The sequence below is a fragment of the Pieris rapae genome, chromosome 22 (assembly GCF_905147795.1).
Source record: "Pieris rapae chromosome 22, ilPieRapa1.1, whole genome shotgun sequence".
Lineage (NCBI taxonomy): Eukaryota > Metazoa > Arthropoda > Insecta > Lepidoptera > Pieridae > Pieris > Pieris rapae.
The window spans coordinates 3,310,064-3,322,911 of record NC_059530.1 but is presented as its reverse complement, the minus strand read 5'-3'; the positions used below and the strand labels follow the sequence as shown (position 1 = coordinate 3,322,911).

Sequence of the window (12,848 nt, the reverse complement as noted above, 5' to 3'; positions counted from 1 at the left end):
TTTATTGATGAGGTAGTACGAAGCACAGCACATTTTTTCGTCTAGCACAGTCGCTAGTGCAAACTTAAAAACGAATCAGTATATTTAAAGTTATATCGACCTAAAATTTATTTTCAAAGTGGAAATATTTATATATACGTAAATTGGTGAACTCGGTTTTCACGTTATAAATACAAAATGGTTAATAAAAGTGCTAAAATCGGTGAAAAATTGTTAATCAAAGTGCTAAAATCGGTGGTGTTGGCCACGCGGTCCAACGTACCTAGCCCGCACTTTACAAAGCCTTCTCATAAAGCACGAGTGAAGAGGATGAAGAACCGCCGCCAAAACAAAGACGAAATAACCACGTGCGCAAGAATTCACGTGATTCTTCTCCAGAATTGTTTTAAAGGTTTGAGTAATTGTCGCAGAAATTGGTGAGTCATCTTAATAATACTTTCTTCAATTATGCTGCGTCATCTGGCATGTTTAAAAATTGCCTGAATCTATATATAATAATAATAATGCAAACCTAAACGACCCGTTTTTGAACCATGCGGCTTAACACTTCTGATTGGAACTGTGTACGTTATATGATATACAAAAGAAATACGTTGCTTTTCCTGCTTTTACCGATTTCAAAATTAACCCTTAGCACCACACGCTATTTCTGGCCACGCAACTGCACACGTGGGGGAGTGTGGTCCCCCAAAAAGAAAAATTATATATCAGTGCCATTTTTATCACAATACCAGTTTTTTTTAACGAAATAAATAAAATGTATTTACTGAATATTATAAAAGTATTTATTTATAAATTTAAACAAAAAAATAGACATTTCTAGTGTCAAACAAAACAACTTACTCTACTAACAAACTACTCAAAATTTTAAGAGGTAACTTTAAAAAGAAATTGTGACTTAATTAGGGACAAAAATAAATCGAGTCTTTTTATGTAGTTACTCTTATTTTATTAATTACAAAACAAGCATTTAAATCTTTGAAAATACTCAAACGTCTAAAATCACAAGAGGAATGCACATAGTACCTAGCAAATATCAAAAATCAGTCAAGTTGAGGAACATTATTTCAGTCTCCATATTTTCTATCAAAATAATAATTATAGCCTAATTAATGTTTCTCCTGACATTCGGCACATATTTTTACGTCTACAGAATTAACACGACACACATTTTTCATACATTTTGAGCACACTCTTGGAGTGTTGCTGTCTTTAATCCGTGGGCATAAATGGCAGCGAGCTTCCTTTGGTCTTTTATTTTGGCTCGATCCTTGTGCAGGTTGATCTTCAGGAAGCTCAACAACAACTTCATGGAGAAACTTGTCAATCATATCTTTCAGCTCTTTTGAAAGATTTTTCATAGATCTTCTATTCATAACATGTGGAGTTACCAAAGCATATCCAAGTTCTTCTAAAAACTTGTAACGGCTCATGCGTTTTTGGGGGTTTTACGCGCAATAAAGAACATGACTATTTACTCCTGATATATTCAACATCGCACAGAATATTGTTGTTGGCCATCTTTGACTTCTGTTTACACTGTAAGCTGCACACTTCTGGTCAAGAGCATCTACGCCAGCTTTTGTAGAATTATAAAATTCATTGATTTCTGGTTTCTTAGTTTCAGGATCCGTTGCAGGTTCATGATGCATGGATGATATGAACACCACACAATTATTCTTTTTCGGTACAAAAGATACAACTGTTTTATCTCTTTGGAACCCATAGACTGAAGAAAGAACTGGCCTGCTTCTATGAGGAAGAAATTGCGGAGGAATTTCTCTTTTATTCTTACGAATTGTGCCAACATAAGTTAGGCCTTTTTGTTTCAAAGCATCAACCAGCTCAATTGACGAAAACCAATTGTCGCCAGTAACATTTCGGTTAGTTTGATATATTGGTTCAGTCAGTGTCAAAACGTTCCTTGTTGGTATCAACATTGTATTTGTTCGAGAGGTTGGTTCTTTTCCTGAATAAATAAAAGCATTGTATAAATAATACGTTTTTGCGTCACATAAGCACATTATTTTCAAGCCATACTTCGCTGGTTTCGATTTTATGTACATACGGAAAATGCAACGATCTCTGAAAGGAACTAGCATTTCGTCAATAGTTACGTGCTCGGAACAGCTGTAGTTACCCATACAATTATTTAAAAACTTGTTGAACAGTTCTGATATGAGAGCAAGCCGGTCTACCTTTTTTCGTTCTTTTCTTGTACGTTCTTCGTCAAATCTTAAGCATGATAAAATAAAAAAAAATATATTAAGACTCATAACTGTTCTGAAAATAGGTCTACCCTTTGTTTTAGCCACTGTGTCGCACGCTATCCAATGATCCTTCGGAACCTCTCGCGTTAACACCCGCTCATTTTTTAAACTTAACACCGCTTAAGTATCTACCAGCTAGAGAAATCGAAGAAGATTTACATTTGCTTTCACGCCATGAGTTAGTTGATAAGCTAGTGCAGTCCTTCTGGAAGCGCTGGAAGGCTGACTACCTTCATACATTGCAAATGCGGAACAAGTGGAACACGCCAGTTAACCCAATTTCTAACGGTGATGTTGTTATTGTTATGGTTGACAATGCACCGCCGCTGCACTGGCCGTTAGGAATAGTGGAGGAAGTTTTCCCTGGTTCAAACGGTGTCACACGTGTGGTCCGCGATCGTACGGCTACAGGTTCCTACATACGTCCTGTAGTACGTCTCTGTCCCTTACCTCTAGAATAGTTAGTTTACATTTGTATAGATTAGATTAATAGATCACTAGGTAGATTAGTAAGCTTAATGAATTTTTTGATTATTGTATTCTAGTTTATTTTATTGTTTTTTTTTGAAGGCCACCCTTCAAGCCCGGAGGAATGGTTGCGCCAAATTCGCATTTTTTTTATCTTAATGGTTGCTCAATATATCCATCCTTAATGTCCTTCCCTATGACGGCACTAGTACCGGAACGGGCTGTAGGTGACGCACAATAATGTGTCGATATTTAAGAAAAAGGGAAATTGAGCAGCGGGTAGTTTTAATTTGGTCGCCTCGCAATGTGTTGATATTTGTTTCGGACTCCGCACGCTCGTATCGTTTCATTTAAACTTATTACTTATTTATCTTTTACTGTCTATTGTAATAATTGTTTTGGGATATATATATCGTTACATACTTTTTCGGTGTCTGTGATAAAATTAGTGGAAGAAGCCAAATCCAGCAGCAAGAAGCCACATCCAGCCATAAGAAAGGAAGCCAAGAAGGTTGAAGGTACTGTGCCGTGTCCTTTCTTTCTTTCTCCAATATAAGACCCAAATATTGAGCAACCATACTTAGAAAAATACAGTCCACTTAAAATTTCATTAGATATAAATAATATAATTAGCAACCAGCGCCGCCAAGAACTATGTCATGCAAAGATGCAATCACAGAACTGAAAGGTATAATGCAGAAATTCAAACTACACTACTTCTTAAAAAGAGTGCAATCAAACTTCTTTCAGGAATCAATTGCCAGCTTAAAAGATGATGAGGCAGTAGTGCAGGTAGATTTTGCAGAAAATTACAAATTAATAAGTCTAGATGAGACACAAAGCGCTCACTGGAGCCACGACCAGGTTTCTATATTCACATGCTTTATTTGGTTATCCAATGGACAAAAAAAGCCACTTGTCCTAGTTAGCGACGACACTTCACATACAAAAGAGGCCGTTTGGACTTTCATGAAAAATATATTCGATTACTTGCGAGAAGTTAAAGATTCTGTGAAGAGGGTAAAAATATTCAGCGACAACTGCGCGGCGCAATTTAAAAACCGGTACATAATGTCACTTAGCTCGGAAATGAAAATGTATGCTGATCTGGATGACCTGCAATGGATCTTTTTTGCTGCGTCGCATGGGAAGGGTGCGGTAGATGGATTAGGCGGCACAGTCAAACGAGTTGCGTGGACAGGGGTGAAATCAAGAAAAGTTATTCTCAATTCTGCCGAAGACTTCTTTTTGTATGTGGAAAAAGAAATCAAAGGCATACATGTCACATTCGTGTCTAAAACTGACATTGATGATGAAAAAGCTTTTCTTGACAGCGTCTGGTTACACATCCTTCCAATCCACAAAATTCAGAGCTGTAAATGAGAGTGAAATTGCAGTGGCACAAACATCTAATTCAGAAAACACTGTTGTGAAGGTTAACAACCACAATGAAAATAGTGACTGGAGCGATAAAGACGGGATTCCTCTTTATGCCTTTGTTGCCGAGAAGGAAGACATTTCTCTTTCTGCCTTTGTTGCGGAAAAGGAAGAAGAGATTGAACTGTTGAATTAACCATCAACATCAGCTGCAGCGACGACAGTTAAAAGAAAATTGCGCTTCAGCGAAGTGTACAGCGATTCCGGGGAAGAGTTACATGAAGTATCTGTAAAAAATATTAAACCCGGAGTGTTTATCCTAGTTAAAATTATTGCAGAGGGCAAAAAGAAAACGGAATACAAGTATGCTGCCGTTTTCCAGAGTAACGCCAGTGAGGAAGACGGCGAGGTCCGCGTAATATTTTTGAAAATGGTTGACAAAAAAGCAAAATCGTTCATTAGCAACAAGAAAGACGTTTCTGATGTCCCTTTTGAAAATATTATAAAAATTTTACCGGATCCAATACTTCAAAATAGGGGCAACCGCACATATTACAATTTTGATCAAAGTCTTGATATTTTTGAGAAATAAACCCTTACATTAAACATTTAATTACATAACGGAAGTTCCTATATAATTTTAGTTAGTTTTATGATTTGAAATGTTTAAGAAATTAAAGATTAACCATATAATTATGTTTTTGATTCGTACTCGTTACGACCGTTACAGAAGCTTGTTACGACCGTTACAAAAAAATGTCTCCGTAAATATTAAATTATCGCATGATTTTCTTTAATAAATGGTGTAGGTAGTAGGTTATTAATTTGGCTAAAGCTTAGGGTTAATTTTCATTCATAAAACCAAGATAATTCGCAGAGTTTCGAAAAAACGTACACTAACATATACGTACAATAACACTACTCGGAAATGAGCGCCAAAATCAAGTTACGACCGTTACGGTACTTGCGGCCAATTATAACAAAAACTATGAAACTTACAGAAAACTTAAATTATTATTTACTTGGTATAGGCTAAAAGGCCATCATTAAAGTTATAAAATTAATATGCTTCCCTTATAGAACATGATTTAATTGCCAGTTGAAAGTGTACGACCAGTTACGACGTTACATGGAATGACCCAAATGTTAAAACTTCCATGTAAGTATTGTGTATTAAACAGTTAATTAATTATTTAAACCATAAAAATAATTCGTTGAAAGCATAGCTATTGTACCTATTTCAGTATAACATTCAATATTACAATTTGAGGTTATGTTTATGTTAAATATTTCTTTTTGCAATTAAATATTACCATTGCTTTAATTATTTCAGGTCTGCCAAGGCATCTTATGGTGATGATACTATAAGCTATGTTCAGGTCAAACGTGAAGGAAATTTGTGCACAATAAAAGCTAAAATCTGCCCAGAACATAAGTGCATGCCAAGTTGTATGGATTGTCTTTGGTAGTCGACGAACAAGAAGAAACAGTTAAGTCAGTAGAATGTCATGATTGTGTGGCTTCTCAAGGAGGCTGCAAACATGCCATGGCATACTTAATGTGGGTTCATCGCAGAAGTGAAGATCCATCTTGCACATCCATAGAATGTTATTGGAGGAAATCCAAACTTTCTAGAGTTGGGAGTACCCTTAAATACATAACTGCTACGGAATTATCTAAGGGTAGCCCTGCCCTAGCTTACCATCGATACCGAAGTATTCGAAAAGTTTGTAGAAGAAGGTTAACCGACTCTAAATTAATGAAATACCAAAATGGACTATGTTTTTGATAGACTTCTAAGTCTATCAATGGACAATTTAGTGTTGAAATATAAAGAAAACTGTTGTAATAAATTTTTGGATAATGTGATATTTTCTGATGTTGACATCAACAATGTAGAAGTAGAAACAAGGGAGTAACATAAAAGTAAGCTTAGGTTGGTATGAATTAAGGTATGGCAACAGCTATGAAACGTGGTAGAATTTTGGAGGATGAAGTGAGGAAAACTGTAAGTGCCAACCTGGAAAAGAAAATTAGAAAATGTGGGTTATTCTTATCTCAAAATTATACCATGCTAGCGGGTTCACCTGATGGGATCTGTGAAAATAGTATAATAGAAATTAAGTGTCCTATGAGTCAAAAAACAGTTAAAGCATATGTAAAGAATGGGAAGCCAACCCAAAAAAATTTATTTGCAAATGCAACTTCAAATGTTACTAACAGGACATAAAAAAGGCTACTTCTGTGTAGGTGACTGTGACTACAGTGCCAATAAGAAAGTAGATATAATGTATCTGATTTTCTTAAGGTAATAGTCCCTTTGTGGAAGGATAATGTATATCCAGTGTTATATAAAAGTGTAATGTTATAAATAAAAACCAGTCTATGTAAAAATGTTTTTATTTGTAGGATAAACCTCTGATGATCTTCACACATTATATACTAATTTACAACACTCAATAAATATTCATTTACATTCACTTATATCAATGTTTATGTTCTATGACTAGCTCATATTAAACAAACGAGTTTAAGCAAAGTAACAATGAACTTCGTAATAATACTGATTCTTTGTTTAATTATCTGCATAATACAATACTTGCACTCAAAATTGTACAGTCAAACAGGATTTCAGAAACTGAAACTAACATTATTCTGAAACTGAACTGACATATATTCTTGATCAAGCTGATTGATTTGATCTTACAAGATTCTTTGATCAAACAAACATGTATATTTATTTGATCAAAGAATCTTGTAAGTTAATCAATCCACAGGCAATGGTTAAATATCATCTAGCAATTTGACTAAATTAACATTTATTTACACATGCATGCAACTTTAACATACAGAATTCACGTAGGTGTCTAATCACTCTCTCCACATGAATCCTTAAGCTTGCAATATGTTTTGTTTCCCTTGCCTCATGTTTTGATAGCTTTGTACCAGTTGCAACACTTGGAGTTCGTACTAAGTTCACTCCCTGTTTTCTTAAATATTGCTGTACATGTTTAATAATTTAGGTTTAGTACTTAAAAACAGAAATATTATGTTTATTATAATTCATATATATTTCCAAATATTATAGAACAGTTTCTCAAAATTTGTCATCATGCCTATTCTAAGCAAACTTATTTTGTCCTACCGTCATTTTGTGAATCATACTTGTTTGTTAACGGGTTTAAAAGAGCGGAGCTACAGTGGCGTTGTTCAAAAAAAAATTTATAATAATAATAAATGAATAATAATGATAAGACTCCTTGGCCCAATACCACCCAATTCCTCGCGCGAAGCAGCCCCCACCAAGGGCTATAAACCCGACCCCGTACCGCCCTGTATCAGCAGGGTGCGAACCAAAAAAACACCCGAAAAGGGCATACGCCCAGAACGGGTTTAAGCATCCCCCTCGCGAGGGAGGATGTAGCAATTACCAGACGGCGTAGTTCAGTGGCACGTTGACTTTCAAGGTGGTAACATCTAAGGTACGATATTATTTTGATTATTTATTGATGGTGTTGTATATTGTACATTTATGTTATGTTGATAAATTATATAATGTTATTATGTATATTGTACATTTATGTTATATTGATGAATTATATAATGTTATTATGTAAATGTCATTATATACTGATGGTGACTGGTGTATTTAAAACTACGGTTAATACAAACCCTTGTTGTTAATTATTATTGGCATATTGTTATATGCCAATCATTATTATCTATCTGTAGTGACTATCTATCTATAGTGACTATTGTATTAAAAACTTGGCGATTGAAAAGAGTGGCGGAAAGTTACTTGCCAGTTCTTCTTACCCACTCTACGCCCTTGACCTGCGAACTGGTAATTTAAATTTACGATTAATTTAATTTGTTTTTCTTGACATTCATAAGTGTACATGTTTACCTAAATGAATATTTTGATTTGATTTTGATTATCACTGGTTATATACTGCAAGATGTGATATGAATAAAATGTGATTATGAATATAATCCTTTTATTATATTTCCCTAAGACCTGCAATAGTCAGCAGGATTGCATTATTTGCTATATTTGAGCTTCAGTCTTGAGTAAAAGTATTGGTGTATTATCATCTTTCCTTAAATATACTTTACCATACGAAGTCCAGCAATATTTATATGCCTCAGTAACTCTTTTCCACGATAAAAGAGTCTAGATGCTTTTGGCGTTAAATTTTCAGATATGTAAATCTTCATTGATATGGAATCCTAGGTGTTTAGCGCACTATAGACTTGTGTTTTAGAAGAAGAAGGATCAAAGAATGCAGAGGAAAACCGTGCCAAAAGTACATTGGATACTGCAAACACAAGTATTCATGCAACATCTGTAAGAAAAAGGGACACTTTGCAAAGGAATGTAATGCTCGAAATGAAGGAAGCAAACCAGCTAATAAAAATCCCCGCAGAAAAGCCTTCCTAACTACAGCACTCTCAACAATGGACAACGACCTCTCCAAGGACAGGAACATTTCATGGTATCAAGACTGTGGAGCCAGCCAACACATGACGTCTCACCGAGGTGGTTTGTTCAACTTGTCGAACTGGACGAGCCCATTCCAATTGTGATAGGAGATTCAACTAGGTTAGATGTCGTTGCAGTAGGAAATATTGAGATTGCATCATTAAAACATCGTTGTCTATAGGTGTGAGGGTCATATGTTACGCCGACGATACCTTGGTTGTGGCATCTGGTAGTTCGTACGTCGAGGCGAGCCGTCGCGTAACTGCTGGGGTAGCTCAAGTCGTAGCACAGATAAGAAACCTCGGGCTGCGTGTCGCGCTGGAGAAGTCCGAAGCAATCTGTTTTCACGGTCCGGGGCGAGCGCCGCCAGCGGGTGCGCACATCGTCGTTGCGGGAGTGTCCATCGAGGTAGGAAAATCCCTGAAATATCTGGGCCTGGTACTAGATTCCCGGTGGACGTTTAGATCACATTTTGCGGCACTTGCCCCGAAGCTCACCGCCACTGCACTGGCTCTTAGCCGGATTATGCCAAATCTAGGCGGGCCGAGTGAGGGGTGTCGCCGACTCTACTCCGGCGTCGTTAAGTCTCAAGCTCTGTACGGGTGCCCAATATGGGCTGATAAGCTATCCCGCAAAAACAAACAGCTTCTCAGGCGATATCAAAAATTCATGATGATCAAGGTTGCGCGAGCGTACCGCACGGTGTCATACGATGCCGTGTGTTTGATCGCAGGTTCCGCACCCTGGCACCTCGAGGCTACTAGACACTGAGACCATACGCTCCTGGCGCCTGGATGCCTGCCAGCGCGTGATACAAAACTGGAGAACCGAGTTAGACAGGGCAGAGATGGGTGGATACACAATAAGTGCTATATTGCCCGTCCTAACCAAGTGGCTGGAGAAGAAGCGCGGCCCTTTATCCTTTCGTCTGGTGCAGGTCATATCAGGTCATGGCTGTTTTGGCAAATACCTCCACCGCATCAGACGGGAACCTACCCCTGCGTGCCACCACTGCCGAGAGGATAGCGATGATGCCGCGCACACTCTAGCGGCTTGTCCGGCGTGGGCGGAGGAAAGGCGCCGCCTGGTTGCGGCCTTTGTGACGGACCTGGGCTTGGCTGAAGTAATAAAGAAGGCGGTGGACGACTTGGAGAAGTGGACCGTTTTATCAAAATACTGTGGCGTGGTTATGCGGTACAAGGAGGAAGCAGAGAGAGCCCGAGAATGATAAATATATATATATATATAAATAAAAAATATATATATACAGTCGTGGTCAACTAATTAGGGACAAATATAACACTAAACAATATTAAATATTCATACCTCTGTATTACTCATTAATATTAATACTTCTACCTATTACACTATATATAGTGATAATAACTATTATGAAACCTTACCAAAATACACAAAATAAACAAAAATAATACGTGACTAAACTAATAAATACTTCAATCAAATCACTTGAATCGATATTTATGGTATTTACGTCCTGGCCACCTAATTAGGGACAGTAAAATTACCATGTTCTAAATTTAAAAAAATAAAAATAAAAAACTTTTTTTTCTGCGTAAAATTGATTTTGGCGCCATTCTCAATCGTAACATTAGTTTCGTACGTACAATACAATAACAGTAATTTTTAAAATATGGGTCGAACCAAGAGTTGTGACGCAACAATGAGAAAAGTGATAATTAATTTTTATCAACGTGGATTAAAACTTACAGGAAAATAGCTGATCATCTGAACTGTTCCAAAAATATGATATGCAATGCAGTGAGCCATTATAAAACCCACAATACAACTGAAAGTGTTCCTAGAAAGAAGAGGCCAAAAAAAACTACCCCACAAGATGACTGATTTTAAAGGTTCTACAGTTATTAAGGCTGAAGTTTTTGGACCTGAACCGAATGTCGGCGTATCAGCAAGAACCGTTAGAAGGCGTCTAGTTAAAGCAAAGCTTTTTGGACGAGTTGCACGAAAAGTTCCGTTGCTGAAGAAGGAACACAAACAAGCAAGGCTGGCGTTTGCTCGAAAGTATGGACATTGGACTCCAGCTCAGTGGAAAAATGTATTATTTTCAGATGAAACTAAGATAAATTTAATTTCATCAGATGGCCGACAATACGTGCGACGTCCTATAAAAACAGAAATGAATCCTAAATACACCAAGAAACAAGTAAAACATGGGGGCGGAAATATTCAAGTCTGGGGCTGTTTTTCTGGACATGGAGTAGGGCCCGTAAAAAAAATTGAAGGCAAACTGGATCAGTATCAGTATAAGCAAATCTTAGAAGAAAATATGATACCATATGCTGAAGAAGTTTTACCGGTGACCTGGACGTTCCAACACGATAATGACCCAAAACATACAGCTCAATCAGTGAAATATTTCCTGGCACAACAGTCTGTGACGGTACTAGATTGGCCTGCAAACAGCCCAGATTTAAACCCAATCGAGCATTTGTGGTACGAAGTTAAAAAAAAAGTTGCGGCTCAACGTACCGGCACTCAAAATCAGCTCTACGAGAGATTTACAGAGGTGTGCAATAATATTTCAATAGAAACATGCAACAATTTAATTACGTCAATGCCTCGCCGTTGTCAAATGGTGATTACCAATAATGGCAACCATAAAGGTTATTAAAACTTATGTTTTTTATTTTCTTTGTTATAAAAATTTTGTTTGTATACTTTTTGCATTATTAAAACTTAATATTTTCTCGTTATTTTTAAATTAATAGTCAAATTTCCTCCTGTCCCTAATTAGTTGGCCAGTCATTAATCAGTATGAGAAAGTAGCAGTGTAGTTTAGGTAGAAAAACTTGTGGCGGCAAGTAGCTTTTCCTTTTCTTGGCCACTAAATATTTAAAATTAATATCCCTTAACTTGTTCATAATGATAAAACTTCAAAGCTTCGTGATTAGAAACATTTATTGATGTCGAAGGAAGCTCTTGCTCTTTTTGTGATAGTGTCCCTAATTAGTTGACCACGACTGTATATAAATGAAAAAAAAAAAAGGAGAAAAAGGGAGGAGGTAAAAAAAAAAGGAGTAATTACTGGTGTGGTGTGATATCTATACTAATATTATAAAGAGGAAAGGTTTGATTTTTTGTTTGTTTGTTTGTATGAATTGAATAGGCTCCGAAACTACTTGGCAGATTTGAAAAATTCTTTCACTGTTGGAAAGCTACATCATTCCTGAGTGACATAGGCTATATTTCATTTTCAAAAAAATAGGCATCCTTACTAAAATTACGATAACATTAACATTTGTTTATTATTTGATACAATTCTAACAGATGGCGCTGAGTTAAAGGTAGTAGTTTGGCAAGACGACGTTTGCCAGGTCAGCTAGTTAAGTATAAATCATTTAAAATGACAGGTGATGAAGAAATACCTAATATTAAAGAAGGTGATACTATTTTCATGAAAACTACTAGAACGAGAAAAGCTAAAGAAATGCCGCGTTTTGAGAAAGCAAAAGAAGTGGGAAAATCAAAACATAATATTGTACCGGTAGAGTTAAATAAAAGAAAAACTAGAGTAGCCGCTAAAAATATAAAACGTCCTCCTCAGGTCGTGGCTAGTACTCCTGATACTAGGGAACCAAGTCCAAAGCCTGGAACTTCGAAAGTTAGACCAGAACCCAGGAATCATCCCAATGAAATTTGGAGTAGCAGTGATGAAGAGTAGTTATTGGACAGTTTTTAAAACGGTTGACATGAAATCTTTAGGTATACAAACAAATAATAATATAGAACTATATAATAAATTTAATGAATTAATGATGGTTAATCATTTAGATAAGGAATTAGTTGTAATAAGAGTTCAAATAGATACATTAATTAAAAAAGTAGAGAATAAGTTTCATCAGTTACTTCTATATAGTATGAGGAAACGTATTATTTTTAGTCCTTTAGGTTCTATAGTAAAAGTAATAACTGGAAATTTAGATGAGGAAGATGCTGTTAGATTTAATGAGCAAATTAGTAAGATAAGTAAAGGAAATTAAAGTATCTTCTATGCAAAAAGCATTTACTACTTTAGCCAATATCTCCGAGATAATGAATCATAATATAGAAAATTTACATTTCAAATCAAATGAATTTGATAAAGTGGTTGAAAAAGAAGTTAAAATTAGTAATGTTATTCGTATTATGAATAGTCTATACCAGATTCTGAATAACTTTCGTTATATTTATGAGAGCATACAAGAAATTGAAACAGCTATTGCATTTAGTAA

The 12,848-nt window shown here is 36.1% G+C and overlaps 1 pseudogene; it reads left to right on the top strand.

The window, feature by feature from the left end:
- Positions 1-5,422: 5,422 nt before the first annotated feature.
- LOC123690153 lies at positions 5,423-6,400 on the top strand (annotated as a pseudogene).
- Positions 6,401-12,848: the final 6,448 nt, after the last annotated feature.